Raw genomic sequence first — 16,910 nt, forward strand, 5'->3', positions numbered from 1 at the left:
TCATGCTGAGAAAGAGTACCACTGATTCATTATTTGCCTTGAGGATGCTCGTGGAAAAGTACAGAGAAGGTCAGAAAGATCTACAAAGTGTCTTCATTGTGAACTGTGGTACTGCATGCACAAGTCCGGTGTGGCGGAGAAATATGTTAGAATAGTACAGGACATGTATGAGGGCAGCAGAACAGTGGTGAGTTGTGCCGTTGGTGTGTCAGAAGAATTTAAGGTGGAGGTGGGACTGCACCAGGCATCTGCGCTGAGCCCCTTCCTGTTTGTGGTAGTAATGGATAGACTGACAGATGGGGTTGGACTGGAATGCCCTTAGACTATGATGTTCGCAGATGATATTGTGATCTGCAGTGAAAGCAAGGAGCAGGTGGAGGAACAATTAGAAAGATGGAGGCACGCACTGGAAAAGATAGGAAAGAAGTTTAGCCGAAGTAAAACAGAATATCTGTGCATGAATGTGAGGGGCGGAAGAAGAGGAGGAGGAGGAGTAAAGACATGGGGTCAACAATACAAAGCAATGGAGAGTGTTGTAAAGAAGTGAATAAACGGGTCCAAGCGGGGTGGAACAGTTGGCGGAAGATGTCTGGTGTTCTATGATACAGAAGAGTCTCCGCAGGGATGAAGGGCAAAGTTTATAAAACAGTGGTGAGGCCGGCCATGATGTACGGATTAGAGACGGCGGCAGTGAAGAGACAACAGGAAGCAGAACTGGAGGTGGCAGAAATGAAGATGCTGAGGTTCTCGCTTGGAGTGAACAGGTTGGATAGGATTAGAAATGAGCTCATTAGAGGGACGGCCAAAGTTGGATTGGATGTTTTGGTGACAAAGTTAGAGAGAGCAGACTTCAATGGTTCGGACACTTTCAGAGACGAGAGAGTGAGTATATTGATAGAAGGGTGCTGAGGATGGAGCTGCCAGGCATAAGAGCGAGAGGGAGACTAAAGATAAGGTTGATGGATGTTGTGAGGGAGGACATGAGGACAGTGGGTGTTAGAGAGGAGGATGCACGAGATAGGCTTGGATTGAAAAAGATGGCATGCTAACGGGACAAGCCGAAATGAAAAGAAGGAGCAAACAGTGCCCACCGTGGAAGTCAAAGTCATAGTCAAAAAAGAGAGGTTGTGCAAGAAATAGTTCAAAATAAGCACGTGGATGGAATTTAGATCATTACAAGCATAATTAATCCAAAATGCCACTTGAGTAAATGTACTTTGTGATTACCCACCTCTGGCCAGGAGATATATTCTCTTCAAGTCCATGAGCACATTGTGACAAGTGCAACTTCAGCTGTATCTCTGCACAACACAAGTTGTTGTTTTCCTTTCGGCTTGTCCCTTTCAGGGTCGCCACAGCGTATCATCTCAGATGAATGCATGTATAATTTTTACGCCGGATGCCCTTCTCAGGGTGTAGAGGCCCCAGTGGGATACGAACCCACAACCCCTGGTTTACCAAACCAGTGCTCTAACCACTGAGCTATGGGGCCTCTCACACACACAACACAAGTAAAGCCGCAAAACTGCGAGCCTCCAGCAGTCAGTCTTACATGAGGGCTGGACATGCTGTTAATAACTCCATAACACCCTCGTCAACACGGCCCCCACAGCCTCAACACCTGCCTGCTACGAAGTACATGAAGGTCACACAGAGGGTGATGTGTGCCATTGTGAATATGTACAATATTTGTCATGCTAGGATTTGCTCATGATTCAGAATTGATTCAGACACACAACTCTACGTGACAAATTTTAAGTTTTAAGTCACGAACATGTCCTTCTGAACATGTCAGCAGTCATTAGACCGCAGCATTGCGACTGACCTTGTTCGTCTTTGTGAGTGTTGCTGTGCTTTGTTTGTGTGTGTGTGTGTGTGTGTGTGTGTGTGTGTGTGTTCATTCAGGGGCCGGGACCGCCTCGCCCCTAATGATGTAGCTGTGAAATCGGGCCGGTGCCCAGCACCATCTCTCATTATGGCTCTCCAAATTCATTTGCTACATTGGTTCTGCCTGCTCATACGTGCCCCCCCCCCCCACAACCCTCACCCCCACCATGCGCTTTCACTTGTACCTTGCTGTTTGTCTACATCTATTTCAGAGGCCAAAACACTTCATCAGACATGGGTGGAGGCAGAAATACATACAGTTGATCGCCTCTATATTGTTATTGATCAGTGAAATTAATCACATAGAGTCATACATAGTGCAACACCTTTTTTTTTTTTTTTTTTTTTTTTTTTGTATTCCACCAGCCAGCATGACATTTATCTCTATTCTAGTTCAGCGGCTCTCAACTGTTGTCACGCTGGGACTCGCATTTTCCCATTGTGTCAAAGTCAGGACCCGCTTTCAAAGAAGTTCAAAACCCAAGCTTTTTGTTGCGTTCTAAAAATAGCCTCTGAAAAATGGATTGCATTATATTTTTGAATGGCGTTTCAAATGAATTTGCTGTACCACCAAAGGCATATTGCCTGCCAGGACAGCTGCTCCATATGTTTTTACAGAGTAAGTGGCTAGAGAACAAGGAAGTAACTTTTAGCACTTTCCTCCGAGGTTCTATGTGGGCACTTCGTACACCTCAGTAGTGTAAGAGAAAAATCAGAATAGGAATAGATATAATATTTTCACTTGCTCTCTGCAACCCACCCAAAATGGGTCTGTGGCCGATTTTTGGGCCTCAACCCACCAGTTGAGAATCACTGATCTTGTTAATCTAAATGTGTCCCAGGTGTCTTCAGGCAAAAAGGCGGGGTACACCCTAAACGGGTCGCCAGCCAATCCCAGGGCACATGTAAACAAGCAAGCATTCACACTCAGATTCACACCTATGGGAAATTTTGTGTCTTCAGTCAACATTATGACACGTTTTGGGATACGGGAGCCGGGATTTGAATCACCATCCTCAGAACTGTGAAGCATATGTGCTAACCAGTCGCCCACTGTTCCACCCAATGGAACGGGATCCCTTTTGTTTATTGGATGACGTGGCTGCTGACAAATGCATGAAGATAATTTCTGAAATGGGAGTGGGTGATGTCCCCGTGGCTGGGTCTCCCACAGGATGGGCTCTCTGGCTTGGCCCCCAACCTTGCGGATAAGGGGGGCCGGTTCCAACCTTCCTCAAAGTGCCGCCTCAGCAACTCAGTGCACCACTTGACTGACCTGCATGTGATCTGGTGTTCGCTCACTCATAAATTCCGTAGGAATTCCTTATACTGGGGCAATTACCAATAACAAGGTTCCATTAAAAGGGCAACTCACAGGTCGATACGCCCCCCCAAACCCAACCCTCTTCCACTAATAAGAGCACAATTTGACTATTGGAACAATACTTGTGGTGAAATACCAAGATTGTCTCTGTATTGTTCTGCTGTGGTTCACACCCCTATTAACCTTCTCCGTTCTCTCTCATGAAACCCTTTTCATGCTTTTCAATTAACATTATAATGATAAAAGAATACAAAAAAATAGCAGCGTTAGTGTTTCAAACTCTGCTTTTGCACAGCAAAATTGTTCCAGCACAAAAAGCTTACAAAGCCACCTTTCTGCAAGGACATGCAGGTGAAAAGGACATAAAAAAACAAACAAAAAAAACCAAACCCAAAAACAAACAAAAAGTCCAAATGTGAGATCAAATCCGCCCTGTCTTGTTGTATACTGTAAGTAAAGTCACTTAAAATCGCACCAGGTCGGATGCAGCCTTCATCCCTTCTGCGTCCTGTCAATGGTTGTCTCCTGCTGGCCACCAGAATAGATGACAAAGGTGTAAAAATAGTGTTAGAGTGAGGCTCTGTCCTTGTCCAGATGGGGGAGGGGCGTTTGGTGTGTGTGTGTGTGGAGGGGGGGGGGTTGTATTGGCAGACATCCGCATCAAGCATCTTCTCTTATGACCTTGACAGCCGCAGTGCCCGTTGAGTTAAGGCGAGGTGTGTAGCCTTTGAACAGCGAAGGCAACTGCTCAATCCCGACCTCGCATTTGATCCGGAGAGGCAAAGCTGCCTGCAGCGTAACAATCACTTTTAGTCTGCAATTTAACATGCTCCGGGACTGCGTGGTCCAGCGTGCGGCAGATTTACAGTATGTACAACCGGCAAATGCCATAGGTGTGATCACTCCTCATGTTATCTGATCCGCTATCACGTGCACGCTCCTGTGTTCAAGCGTGCACTGGGTTTGCCTTTGCAGCAAACAGATGGTGTCATAATGACATCATTGCGCATTGGGGTTATGCTCTGTGAGGCTCCAAGCACAGGAGGAAGAAATTAGGAAGCGCTATTTGATGATTCTTTGTCAATGAATCTAAACACACGCACACACACCGAAAACCGGGGGAGCTGTTCACAACATTTTGCTCCAGTTTGCCATCCTAAACGCCAGGCTGCCTTTTAACGAATGTCACTGCTCCGCGTTAACCAGACTTAAAATGGTCTTCTCTGTCATGATCTCTTTCATTTGGAGAGGTACAGTAGCCCCGAGCACCTGTTTTTTTTTTTTTTTTTTTTTTCAAAAACACATCTTTTCTTCCCCTTCCTCCTCTGTTCTCTAGATTCCTCATCTCAGTGAGCCAGCAGAAATCTGTCACTGTACAACATTAGTATGCTCTTTTCATATCTGCGCCTCCTGTCTCCCCCCCCCTCGTCTATTGCTCCCCCTTCTCATCTGCAACAAACATAAAAATAGTTTATGCCGCTGACACGAAAATGTCTCTAATCTCAAGGTTTGTTGGATAGTAAACAGACACAATTGGCCACTTATTATTCTGCCTCGAATTTTCTTTGTGAGGTGTTTGTGGTATCCATGGCAACAAAGTAGGGTGCCCACATTCCCTCCACAGCCCCCCCTGACCCCCTCCATCACTGAGCAGAATGGGAGAGAGATGATGAAAGGAGATGATAAAATAACACAAATGGCAAAATATAACTGTCAATAACTGATCTGTGTGCGTGTGCATGTGTGCGAGCCACGCTTGCTTATAACTTTCACACAATTTGACATTCTCTGTTTGTGTGTGTGTCACAAAGAGATAATATTTTCTCTAACAAGTCTTTAACACTGGGACTTTCCTTTCATTGGGCCGGCCACTATCCGTAAGTGCACGGGGATCAATAAGAGCTGTTTGGCGTGGCCTTTGAGCTGCGCTCGCAATACTTTTAGAGCGAAAGGGTGGGGAGATTCTCGTGAAGAGGGGGGTACCATTTGAGTACTTTAACTTACTTTACCCCTTTATTAGGTTTAGCTCGGCCCATCTGCTGATTTCCACTCATCCCGGACGTGACGTGCAGATGCATTTGTTTCCAGGAATACTGTACCCAGAACCAAGAAAGATGACGCCTGTGGGAGGCAAACCCAATTCATCAAATATTGATCAAACAAAATCTAGCATCACCATTGTACGTGGATGAATAATGCATTTATTTTGTGTTAAAATGATATTTTGAAAAGGGGGGAGCGATAGCCACCGCACACCACCCCCTCTCCTGATGGCGTTGGTAAAAAAAAACAAAATGAAAAAAATGTTCGTAATAATTGGAGTCTATTTCTTGATAGTTCATGACGTGGCGATGATGATTATCTGATCTGATTATCAACTTCAAGTAGACTGTCCAGATAAATTAAGTTATAAGGCTGGTCAGAAAATGATTTATTCACGTAAGACAAGGTACAAATGATGTCGGTATTTGACATTTACCTTGCAAGTAATGTCCGTCCTATTTTGTCTTGATTCTGGATTTGGGGTTTAGGTTTCAATGTTACAAATTAAAAATCAAATTACGACTTCATTTCTTTTTGTAACTGGTACTTTTATTCGCATCAGGTACGATTGCCTTTTCAATTGGGACAAAGCTTCTCACAATAGTTGGTGGGAATTTTTGCCCATTCTTGACAGAACTGCTGTAGGCAGCCTTGCTAGCACGTGCCTTTTCAGGTCTGCCCAGAAATCTTAAATATGATTGAGATCGGGACTTTGTTGTAGACACTCCAATGCATTGACTTTGTTGTTCTTAAGACACTTTTTGACCAGATTGGCAGTATGCTTAGGGTCATTGTCGATTTGGAAGGCCAAGCTTTAACTTCATGGATAAAGGCTCAAGATGTCCACATAATATTCTTTCCTCATGGTGGCATCTATTTTGTGACATGCATGAGTCCCTCATTTAAACACCACATCATGATGGTGCTACCCCTGTAGTTCAAAATTGTGATGGTGTGTACTCAGGCTTGGAAGCTACCTCTTTTTTTCTTATAAATGTAACAATGCTCATTATAATTACAGTTCTGTTTAAAAAGTTTTTCTTCAGACCAAAGGACATGTCTCCAAATGTTAATGTCTTTGTCCCTTTTTGCATTTGTGAACTGCAATGTGCCTTTTGGATTTTTCTTTTGGCGGAAACTTTTCTTCCTGGCAGAGTGGCCATATCGATGCAGTATTTGTTTTCACTCTTTTTAATGGCACAGTCTTGTCAGCTTCAGCCAGCATCTTTGTAAGGTCTTTAGCTTTTGTCTTTGGGATCATCTCTGGGACAGAGAAACCATTTCCAGAGCATTGTAATGGCTAGCCATTCCCATGGTATACAGTACATACTTGAACGTGATACCTTCAGGGATCTGGAAATTGCGCCCAAGGATGAACTGGTGAACCAAGTCCATAATTCTCTTTCTGATGTCTTTTCTTTAAAATATCCCATTATGTTACACAAATGAGCAGTTTGTTTGAGTTGTGGCTTCAAATACATCCACAGGTGTGTGTGTGTGTGTGTGTAACCAATTTAAATGTATCTCAAGATTACAAAGACAGGAAATCATCATCTGGGTTTCCCTAAATTGTTACGTTGCAATCTTACTGTTTGTAAACATTTTGCTTTGAGTAAAGTAATGAAAGGTTGGGAAATGATTCTTCTCTCATTATTCTCGTATGTAGCAAATTTAAATAATTTTGGTCATCCTATTTTGGGCAAAACAGGAAAGGTTCTGTTTGATTTCATGCCAGATAGTGAAAAAGTCATTTCATATAGTTGATGTAAACTTCCAGTTTTAACTGCATATTTAAGCTTCCAGTGGAAAATATCCCTTAGATATAATTAATTCTGGAAATAGTTGGGATTGTATTGCGTTGCATGATGATGATAAATAAGAATGTTAAAAGAATGTTAAACTGGGTACCAAAATGGCACCTTTGCATGTCCCTGTCCAGACTTTTTCTATGCCTTTATGTGTGTGTGTGTACGTTTAGTGCGCACACTGACTGATTTCAACCTAGATGCATGACCCTCAGTTAAAAGAATGAGTTTTCGTACTGAATACTGTGAAGGGTCACCTAATCAGAGATTATACAACTGAATAGGAAGGGTTGGTGTGGAAGAATGATTGAGTGCATCTGAAAAATAAACATGTCCAGTTACATGTCCAATGCTTCGATTGAAATACTTGTTGTACATGTGCAGAAATTGTTTTCCCAAAACAATGTGGAAAAAAGATCAAATAAAATGCTGAATAGTTTTCACAGTCTAAATGAATGGATCAGACGTGAAAAAAATACACATCACAGTTTTGGTTGCTTTCTGATATCAGGGGTGTACCTTTGAGTGTGGAGTGCGATGTGAAAAATCAAATGGCAGCGTTTTGTTGTGCTGACATTCCCAGGTAATTTTTTTAAAAATTATTTCCAGCTGCACTTCTCTTAGAACTGCACAGCATGTTCATTTCTGTTTCTACTTGTTCCTTGTTTGGCTGTCATCCCATTTTCACTGAAAAGAAGAACGGAGGGCTAGTCAGCGTACGGAGTGGCCAGAAAGTCAGCTCTCCTTTTGTGTCAAATTTCAATAGCCGTATGAGTGCAAAGGCCTCACAGGATATGTGGTGTCACATTATGATATCTTATCGTATTTTATTCCCAAAACGCTTGCACGAAAAAGGGTATGAAGTAGAGCTGTGAGATACAACATGATATCTTGTAAATCGTTGGACGTCTATTGTATGATATCGCTTATATCGTGAGATATACACTAAATTGCCGCTTATATATATATATATATGTGTGTGTGTGTGTGTGTGTGTGTGTGTGTGTGTGTGTATATATATATATATATATATATATATATATTCTCCCACAACAAACAATTTACATATGATTCAAAATTCAGATTATTGAAAATAATGTCTTCACATAAAATGATGCCTCAGATAGATGATGACATGATACAGATGCCCCCCCCCAAAAAAAGATTTGTAATTACCAGTGTGTTATGTTAACTACATAATTGGATTATCAACTAGCAGGGTGGAACGGCTGGCGGAAGGTGTCTGGTGTTCTATGTGACAGAAGAATCTCCGGTAGGATGAAGGGCAAAGTTTATAAAACAGTGGTGAGGCAGGCCATGATGTACGGATTAGAGACGGTGGCACTGAAGAAACAACAGGAAGCAGAACTGGAGGTGGCAGAAATGAAGATGTTGAGGTTTTCGCTCGGAGTGAGCAGGTTGGATAGGATTAGAAATGAGCTCATTAGAGGGACAGCCAAAGTTGGATGTTTTGGGGACAAGATTCGAGAGAGCAGACTTCGATGGTTTGGACATGTTCAGAGGCGAGAGAGTGAGTATGTCGGGAGAAGGGTGCTGAGGATGGAGCTCCCAGGCAAAAGAGCGAGAGGAAGACCAAAGAGAAGGTTTATGGATGTGGTGAGGTAAGACATGAGGGCAGTTGGGGTTGGAGAGGAAGATGCAGGAGATAGGCTAAGATGGCAAAAGATGACACGCTGTGGCGACCCCTAACGGGACAAGCCGAAAGGAAAAGAATAAGTTTAGATATTATTAATCTGTGGAAATGGTGTGACATTTAAAAAAAAAAAAACATGTTCTACAAGTGGCGGCACGGTGGAGCAGCTGGAAAGCGTTGGCCTCATAGTTCTGAGGTCCCGGGTTCGATCCCAGACCTGCCTCTGTGGAGTTTGCATGTTCTCCCCGTGCCTGTGTAGGTTTTCTCCGGGTACTCCAGTTTCCTCCCACATCCCAAAACCATGCAACAATAATTGAACACTCGAAATTGCCCCTGGGTGTGACTGAGAGTACGGCTATTTGTCTTCATGTGCCCTGCGATTGGCTGGCAACCAGTTCAGAGTGTACCCTGCCTCCTGCCCGTTGACAGCTACCATAGGCTCCAGCGCTCCCTGCGATCTTCGTGAGGATAAGCAGCTAAGAAAATAATTGGATGGATGTTCAACAGTCCCAAGAATACAAAGTCACCGTTAATGTAAAACTCATGTCAATCTGGTGCCCCGGTACCCTTTTTTTCACCTCCATTTGGATCCGAACAGCCCCCCCCCCTCCCCCTGATTAAAGCTGTGAAGTATCCTGCAACACAGTACAGGAATCAATAAGTGAATTAGACTCCTAGATCTAGACTTCCTCTTGACCCAGCCGGCCCCTAAACCAGCTGCCCCAGATAATGAGCTTGTGTGGGACATTAGTTAGGAAAGCAATGGGGACAAAGAGGCTTTAAGGTGGGGTAATATACTAGACTGCAGTGCACTCACACTCTCCTGCTGAGGCCGAAATATGCCCACACCAAATAATTTTAACTTTCATATTATTTCTAGTATTGCCAAAAAATCTGCAGGAAGTGTATATTCAAAAAGATTTTGGAAAAATAGTTTTCGGAAATTTGAGTTTGTAGAGCAACTGCAAAAAGGTCTGGTTCTGTCTACGTTCATCCAAAAGATGTTTGATGGGGTTGAGGTCAGGGGTCTGTGCATGTTCTTACACTCCAAATTCATCCAGGCATACTTGGATTCACCGGGTTTTATGCACCGGTGCAGAGTCGCGCTTGAACAGGAACAAAGATTCCTCCAACAACTCCAAAAATTTTGGTTCGTCAGTGCTTAGGACAGAGTAGCAAGTCTTATTAAGTCAATGGGTTTAAGTCTAAGCGAAGTCAAGAGTCACTGCTGTTGAAGTTGCGTTGCAAAGTTTGTGCAGTGGAACCTCGAAGTTTGAACACAATTCGTTTTTATGAAGTGTTCTGATTTGTTAAACCTCCCAAACATTTTTTTCCATAGGAAATAATGGAAATATGTTTAATCCATTCCCAAACTCCAAATGATACCATATTTTCCAGACGAAGACATTTTTTTGTGGCATTTTTTTCTCCCATACACAGCTGTGGATGGATACCAAATGTGTTGGTACATTGCGAACTTGTATATACACAAAATGACTTTGTAAATGTTTATTCACATACATTGTTTGACTAAACTACGGCAGTTAAACTGCTCAAAGACAGCAAAGTCATTGTAATTTTTATTCATCCTCCCCCTTTTCACTGAAACCACTAAAGTTGTCATATTCAGTATCGGAATTGAAGAGTCTCGTAATGTTTCCGTCACACAGCATTTTGATGTCTGTCACAATCGTTATTTTCACCTTGAGGCACAGTTACCGCTGAAGTTGTGTTGCTCTCCCTTGGTAGCTGCCCAGCCTTTCAAAGTCCGTTGATGATGGTAGATCTTTTCACACAACTCTGCGCATTTAAAACTCACTGGCATACCTCAAAGAAAGATGTTGTTCGGATGCGACAAGTTTTAGTAAAAGACTTCTTGCCGCTTCTTGTCCAAGCCTCCCACTCACCCCTCAGAGTGCCGCTTCAAAGCACGATTCATACTGAGGTCCAGCGGCCGCAAAAACTTTCTTGTACCTCTGGGAATCACAGCTGGCATGGAGTTTTATCTCTTGATGGTTCTTTTCACAGAATCTGTTATGTAGGCCCTCATACTGTCCAAAACAACTAATGCTTTTTTTTTTAACCCTCCGAGGCGCCGACTGTAAACATTCCGTGAGCCATTCAGCCATTAAGCTTTCCACCACCCAGCCTTTTTTGTTAACATTAAAGGGCCACTGTCATGAAATGCATGATTTTTAGTATATTAATGAAAAAACGGCAGCTGACATGGACCCATGCGTTTTTTTCACCACAAAACATGATTTTAACATATACAGCTTTTTGTAACTCCCACCATGAAAATCCTCTCGAGGGATTTGTTTTTCGACAAGAAGCAAGAAGTGACATTGGAGGCAGTAGCGCGCTCAACCAGACTCATTTGTTTCTATTAGTTTTACCTGCGGGAAGGTAGCTCGTTGTTCCTTCATGTTAGCCAAAATGCCGGCTCGTTGCATTGCTGGACATTGATTGGATACTCGGGAGGATGGATTTACCCTTCATAAGTTTCCAAGAGACCAGGTTCGTCGTGAAAAATGGATTGATGCAATGGACGAGAGCTTAATGGGTCCGAAATGACAGGTAGGTGTGTATACAGCTATTAAAAAAAATTATAGTTTGGGGCGGACCACGTAACCGGTCTCTCATAATGTAACAATCCGCGTACATATGACAGGCATACTAAATGTGTTGATGTGAGCGTCGGACGGCGTCGGGAGGCGACGCAGCAGCCTTCGGGCTCGTGGACGGCGGCAGCTCTGAAGAAAGCTGCCGACAATCGCGCACTCAGCCGCGTGCGACGCCAATTCAGTAAAGCGCCCCGCCTCGATGGTGTTGTTCATCGTGGACGGTGGCGGCTATGAACAACGCCGTAAAGCAACCCAGCTCACCTCCATGATAAGCCACCTCGGCGCCGAAAATGAGCCTCCCCAGCCGAGGTGCGTCGGGCTCGCGGACGGCGGCGGCTCTGAAGAACGCTGCCGACAATACCGCACTCACCCGCGTGCAATGACAACGCGGTAAAGCGCCCTGGCCTGACGGCGTTGTTCATCGCCGACGGCGGCGGCTATGAAAACCCTCACCATGATAAGCCACGGAAGTGGATCGGAGGGGGAGGCGGTTTGGCCGTGATCGCATATCATCTGAATATGGCTGGAAACAATAGGGCAATTTTGCCCCGGTCACTTCACTCGGTTGTGAGACGTTCTCCTCTTCGAAAAGAGCTTCCGTGTCAGAAGGGGCGTGTTTGTCTCCCATAGTAGAGTCCACTGCGTGTTTTCAATGGGGAATGTCCGGGTGACATCACGGACAGGGATGCAGCCAATATGGCGACCACTCGGATGTCGTCGAATGACATTTCCGCAACTTTGCGCATGGATGACGCACTCTCCGCTCATATTAATTTTTTCATATAGACATTGAAGTGAATAAAGTTATATGTATTTTTTATTACAATATCTATTTTAGAATGTTTACAGGGATGACACTTGACCTTTAACAACTATGCCCTTTTGGACGTTTTTCTTTTGGCATAGTGATCTCCTTACAAATGATCATTCGCGGAAGATATGGTCGAGAAGCGGCATCAGTCAAAAAGTACGTTTTCTCATGGCCCGTTGTTTTCACCGTAATGGATGACACCCAGTCTTGTTCACAGTTCGAGTGTGAGGCAGGTCGAATGTTACAGTCACTTCATCCATATTTATGATGTTGTCTGGTCCGACGGAATCCTCAGTTGTTTTTGTTGCAACGAATTTCTGGAAATTTGCAATTTTTTTCTTCATAGTTGAGAGAGAGTTGTTGACAAACAGTCCTCCGTGCCCCGCTGGACAAACCTTTTCGTCTCATGAAACAAAAACCACCACGACGGCCCATCTTGAAATCCTTTGACGGACATTTCGCAGGCGAGCTCTTTAGCTTTCAGTTGGATGTCAACGGTGGATACACCTCGGCCGTCTGCTCTATGTGTGTTCACTTGGTCCGCAATATTTTGGGTTTCTCAAAATGAACAGCTGTAGAGCGTTGGCCTCGCGGTTCTGAGGAGCGGGGTTCAAAACCTGGCCCCGGTTGTGGAGATAATGGTTGGATGGATACTAACACATTTCCTGGACTCATTCATTGCCAGCGACAGCCACGTATGTCAACTATGGATGTTAAGTGGGAAGGGTGGCAGTATGAACTGCGCAGATGTCTACCAACAGCCTCCTAGTACCTTTTGACTTTTTACTTTCAAGACACTTACATTCAAACGACTCGACGTAAAGTATGTGTCGAAATGATAACGAAAATGTAAAACCCCTCTGGCAGTTTATACTTGGGCCGTGTGTTAGTGCCATGTTGCTTCCTCGGGTTGGCAGTTGACTGGCTGTGCTTGTGCCACACTCTTAGCGGGGGTGTGATGTCATATCACAGTGCCACGTTCTGCTGCCACAATGGTGCATCTGCTGTTTAACACCCTGCCATGTCAGGCCTATAGAAACTTGAGCTTCACTATGAATCACGGGATTTTTTTAAAATTATGTGTGTGTGTTGCAGGGGTGCGGGGTCGGGTACAATGTGTATATAGTAAGAGAAAATGCTGTACAATATTACACACTCCACACCCATATGGTAGGACGTAATTGTTGATCATATAATTGGAATAAAATATAAAGTCCAATCCAAGTGTATTGGAACGTCAAGGAATATTGCTTATTTTTTGTTGTACACTTTAGACATTTGGGTTTAAGATTAAAAGATTCATATGAAACAGAAGTTCAGAATTCCATCTTTTATTTCATAGTATTTACATGTAGATGTGTTAAATGACTCAGGACAGAACACCTTTTGTTTGACGCGACCTACTTTTCAATTGAGCAAAATTACTGGAACATTTGAGTGATGGGTGTTTCTATTTACATAGGTGTTGCCTTTTAAAATAATTGCTAGGGGTAATCCAGTGCTTTGCATAAACAGTGTATCCAATAGGTCATGTAATATGTACCCCATTTTGACAATGTGATGTTGAATCCTCTCTCACTTAATAGTGTTTTGAGAAAATTTTTATCGACAATGACGAATTTTCAGGGGCACTGCCATTTTCACGAGTCACATGACCTGTGTGTATCGTGCTGCAACAAAGGCTCGTTTACATGGGACACCATTTATGCCCAGCGCCGATTTCTCGTATTTATCCTCATCTGATGAAGAAATAGCAGTTGATGGGGAAGACGGAGGAATACTTCCATACAGACTTGAACCTGTGGCTGTAATTAATGTTGAATATTCCGGTGGTTCTTCAAGCGGAATGACGTGGAGTCTGACAACTCGGAGACCTACGCTCGACACAAGTGTGTAAACAAAGGCCCCTGGGAGCTACAGGCCGGCAGCCGCGGATGGTTCTTCGGACGGGAATGACGTGGAGTCTGACAAGCGAACCGAGCTTCCAGGTGGTGGAGGCTGTTTGCCCCGCATGCCGAAGCTGGGCTTAAGCCCTCTGCCGCTGCCGAAGGTGGGCCACAAGCTTCGCCGGCGGGCCAAAAAGTGTTCCCCAAAATCTCACAATACATGGCCGCCGAGAATTCTCTCCTTAATACAGTTCAGTCGTTCTGTCCCATGTGCAAAAAAACACCCCCAAAGCATGATGCTACCACCCCCATGCTTCACAGTAAGGATGGTGTTCTTGGGATGGAACTCATCATTCATGTTCCTCCTAACATGGTTAGTGGAATTATGACCAAAAGGTTCCATTTTGTTTTCATTTGACCACAAAACCTTCTCCCATGACTCCTCTGTATCATCCAAACTTCTGCTAGATGACGATAATTGCAATGTAGACACACCATCACAAGAAGAATACAGACGTTGTACAGAAAAGAGAGGACTGCAAAAGGTGAAATCTTTTATTCAACTCTCTTCTCTCTGGGAACTACTGGACATCATTTGGTCACCATAATTTCAGGCCATTATATCGAACAGTGGGAGCTGCATTCAAATGGACTGCCTGTGTAAAAAATTACAGTATGCTGAAACATCCATGGGACACTTTATTCAAAGTGCACAGTTTTAGAATGTGTTGAATAAAATGAAACAATCACTGCTGCGAGACATTTGCCTGTTGAATGTATCCCTTGCTTCGTCTCCAACGTTCTGTCCCAGCATCTCTGCATAACTGTGTTTTTGACCATGTCCTGGCTAAGTCCAAAAACATAATGGGGGACTTAAAACACACAAATCTTGCAGTATTAGAGGGCCAACGAGTTGAGCATGGCCAAAAGGAGTTGCAAATGCAAGACATTCCAAAAGATGGAATTCAACTTGGGGCAAGATTAAAAGCATCAGCAAAAATCAACAGCCACTGAGGGAAGTCCTCACCGCACACACCAAGATTATAAGGCCAACTACAGCTGAAATGGTTGGAAGCCAACTACTAATTATATTCAGTATCCATTTATTAATCACTTTGGGCAGGTTTGCTCAATGCGTCGATTGACCAGTCGATCGCGAAGCAGTCTTGGTCGATCGCGGGACAGCATGCCCCCCCCCCCCCCGCCACCCCAAAAAAAAAAAAAAAAAAAACTCCCTCTAAACTGTGCACATGCGCGATTGTGCACTGCTAATGCAGTCTCTTCGCCAATATTCTGCATTGCGTGCAAAAAAAAGAAAAAATCCCACGCAAATCGATAGTATAACATACAGTTATTCCGTTTGTGGCATTTTACAACCTTTTTCAATGAGTGAGGGATAATTGATTGTTATATCCAATGGCACAATTCACATACGTACTGTAAAAAATGAAAAGAAGAAGCCACTGGTTTCTTTTAGGCAGCACAGAGATCTTTCTCTAAAAACGACCGCTCCTCCGCCACATACTCTTTTTCCTTGTTTACCTTACACCGCCCCCCACCACTCTTAAAGACGTACAATCATAATTACAAATGTTACAGTACTTACGCAGCCCATCAATGTGTTTTATAATGACAGCACCCACCACTGCTGCTTTAGTTAGCAACACAGTCTGGGCAACGTAGATCAAAGACGAGCTAGACATGCTGCTTATGTTTAGTTTTGATGTTAATGGAGAAAGTTAAAAAAAGGAATGCTGTTGTTTTAAGATGCAATGACTGTCGGAGTATGTGAATAACTAAAGAAAAAATGGTTAAACCTGACAAGATTTTCTCTTTTCGGAGTGGGAAAGGTCTGGTCTGAAGTCACAGTAGAAAGTGCAGGATGAGATGGTGTGTCATTTAAAAATTCCCCCTTGGCACAGCCTGATCCAGGATGAAGGCACGGACAATACAGTGCACAAAAAGCTATTTCTGTTTTTGAAATATAGGAGGCAACATAACATTAACCTTAACCCCCCAAACTCCACCTCGTCGGTAGCTCGCGAGAGGCTGGCTGCTTGAAAAGTAGATAATGGGGTGAAAAAGTCTGGGCACTCCTGACTTATGGGCTTTTACAATGTACATTGTTATCTGGCTGTCGCCTGAAAGTGATGGATCATTGCCCTGCTTAGGTGCCAAATTATGGGTAGAGAAATTCTTGGTCGCGGCGGTATTCTGGAAAGTATTCTCTGTTACGTCACCGCTGGGCAAAATTAAAAAATACACGCTCGCTTTACAGAGAATTAAAAAAAACTTACTTTCTCATGTAATTTCACATTTGATGGGTGGGAGATCCAATTATTTATTTAAAAAAAACTAGAAACTAAATTAACCACACTATTTCCCTTTTAGCTTTCATGCTTGTTCCTGCAGTGCAGTTTGCCAGGCGGTCTTGCTCAATCTAGGAACATAGAGAAGACAGAGACACTTTAGTCCCCTGGAGCTGGGTATGGTTCGCAAGCTGTTTCCTCAGCATATTTGCATATTAATTACCGGTATTAATTTCCTTTGTTGAGTGGTTTCTGACCCGCTTGTGCCGGACTCTGTCCCCACCCGACTAGGTGCCCATCCTAGCCTGGCAAAGTTGGCAAAGTTTTTCAATGAGCCATGGCTTTCTTATTAATGACTATGCGGATCTTAGTTAGAACACGTCCTTACAAAAACTAACGTAGGATTTCGCCGTGTCAGTTGAAGTTCCGAAGACTACCCAAGTTGAGCTGTCCAAACAGTCCAAAAAGATTCCAGCTTTGCTTCACTGGTTCACTTTATCGGAGTTTTCAACACACGCTTTGCAGACCAATCTAAAAATCCACAGAACAGAACGATTTGAGGCTTCA

At 43.6% G+C, this 16,910-nt stretch overlaps 1 protein-coding gene and 1 non-coding gene across 8 annotated transcripts in view; one reads left to right on the forward strand and one right to left on the reverse strand.

Moving 5' to 3' along the window:
- The window catches only part of LOC133512410 (myelin transcription factor 1-like), a 141,466-nt gene that overhangs the window by 45,109 nt on the left and 79,447 nt on the right, over window positions 1–16,910 (forward strand). The gene's annotated exons all lie outside the window — the stretch shown is intronic.
- On the reverse strand, window positions 1,420–1,492 carry trnat-ggu (transfer RNA threonine (anticodon GGU)). Its single transcript has one exon. It is a non-coding gene; the product is annotated as a tRNA-Thr (tRNA).

The sequence above is a fragment of the Syngnathoides biaculeatus genome, chromosome 2 (genome assembly GCF_019802595.1).
Source record: "Syngnathoides biaculeatus isolate LvHL_M chromosome 2, ASM1980259v1, whole genome shotgun sequence".
NCBI classification, from domain to species: domain Eukaryota; kingdom Metazoa; phylum Chordata; class Actinopteri; order Syngnathiformes; family Syngnathidae; genus Syngnathoides; species Syngnathoides biaculeatus.